Consider the following 1,919-nt stretch of genomic DNA (forward strand, 5'->3'; position numbering starts at 1 on the left):
CGGCCCGCGTCGCGAGAAACTCTTGAGTGTATCGCTGCAGCGAGGCGACCTGAGCTTGAAGCCGGTTCCGGACCTCCTGGGCCGCCGCATTCAGCTCGCCCGTCCCCCCGCTGGGAGTCCACTCGGACGTGCTGGCGCTGGCCGCCTCCAGGGCCTCCGCCGTCTGGCTGGCGCCCGCTGCTCGGTGCGGTTCCGGCGCGGAGGCGCCACCCCCTGCGGGCCGGCGCAATGCCGGCTGCACCTCAAGGCCGGCCCCTGCCTCCGGCTCGCCCCTGGACGGCTGCTCTGGCGCCGTAGCTGATTGGCCGCTTTGGCCCGCTCCAGTCGGTGCCGTCTGCGGTGCCCCCTCCACGAAGATCGTGTGGTCCTCCCTCCTCTCCATCACCGGCGGGCCTTGGTCGACCTCGTCCGACGGGGGCACGGGAATGTCGGTGGCCACGGCGCGGAGGGGAACGACGAGCAGCGGAGGCTGGTTGTGCGAGGCCTCCGCCTACGTCTCCGCGGCTGCCGCCTTCGCCCGGGCCTTGGCCGCCGCGTCCGCCTGCTCCTTCGTCGCCTGGGCGGTCCTTCGCTCTGCCGCCTCCCACTCCTCCCGCGCCTCCCGTGAGTTCTGCTCCGTGGCCTCCCTAAGGTCGGCGCAGGGATCCACGCGGCGGGAGCTTGAGGACCCTCCAGTCGGCCCGACTACGGAGCCGCCAGGACCTCGCTCAAGGGAAAGCGGCGCCCTGTCCGGCAAGCAAAGAAAGGTTTAGAAGAGCTTCGGTCAGAAAAGACAACAAAAATATATGCAAGACATTAGACGACTTACGCCGAGATCGCCTGCGGCTGTTTTACCGCCTTGCGGAAGCGGCCGCCTTCGCGGCCGCCTCATCCCGCTTGGTCGCCGCCGTGGAAGCCTTGGATTTCTTCGGCCGGCTGCCGAAGAAGGTCGACGCGGCCTGGCGCTTCTGCGCGCCGCCACGGGCAGCTAGCACGGCAGACGAGCCCACGCCTTGATGATCAGGCGCCGGCTGGCGGTGCGGGGCGGCTTCGACCTCGTCGTTGTCCGGCCAGTCTTCGAAGCCAGCCCCGAGTCCCGCGCCTCCGGCCTCGTTGCCTTCCCCCACGATGGCGTCTTCCATGGCGGCTGCTCCCAGGTCCGGATCGTCGGCATCATCCACCGTGCGGTCTGGGAGGAGTTGGCGCTCTACCCCTGCAGCCCCGGCTGTCGGTGGAAGAAGAGGGTTCTGCTAAAGGCAAACCAATTGATCAAGAGCCGGCTATCATGAGGCCGGCTACAAAAAGGAAGAAAAGAAGAAAAAACTTACGGCAGGCGGAGGGTTGGCGCGGGAATACGGCTCCTTACCGTATCGCCAATCCTCGGCGAGCTTGCAGTTGGAGATGTAATTCACCATATAAGACACCTATGTGTGAGGCATCTCCCTGGTGCTCAGCTGGCACGGGTCAAAGCGGCCGCTCATCTAGCAGAGCATGTGAGGCCGGCCTTGGAGCGGAAGTACCCGGCGCTCCACGAAGGCGGCCACCAAGTCGGCTCCGGTCAGCCCTCCGACTGGATCATCACCCGAAGCCGGGAGACAGCTGCGTTCCCGGCCTGGGACAACGACCTGGCCCGGTAGCTCCACGAAGGTTGCCTCCCAGCCGGCGGGCCGGCCACGTAAGCTGGCAGGTTGACGTAGTCGCCTTGCTGGGCGACGTTCTTCACGTAGAAGTAGGACTTCTGCCATAGCTTCACCAACTGGGTCAGCGGGATGGACGGGAACGGATTGTTCTCGCTCGCCCGCCTCATGGCAATGAAGGCTCTGCAGGGGGCGGGCACGCCCGCGACGGTGCCGAGCTTGCTTTGGAAGAATTCCCCCCAGAGCTCGAGCATGGGGAGAACCCCAAGAAATCCCTCGCACAGGGTGACGAAAGCCGACAGC

This window comes from Triticum aestivum, chromosome 5A (genome assembly GCF_018294505.1).
Source record: "Triticum aestivum cultivar Chinese Spring chromosome 5A, IWGSC CS RefSeq v2.1, whole genome shotgun sequence".
Classification (NCBI taxonomy): Eukaryota; Viridiplantae; Streptophyta; class Magnoliopsida; order Poales; family Poaceae; genus Triticum; species Triticum aestivum.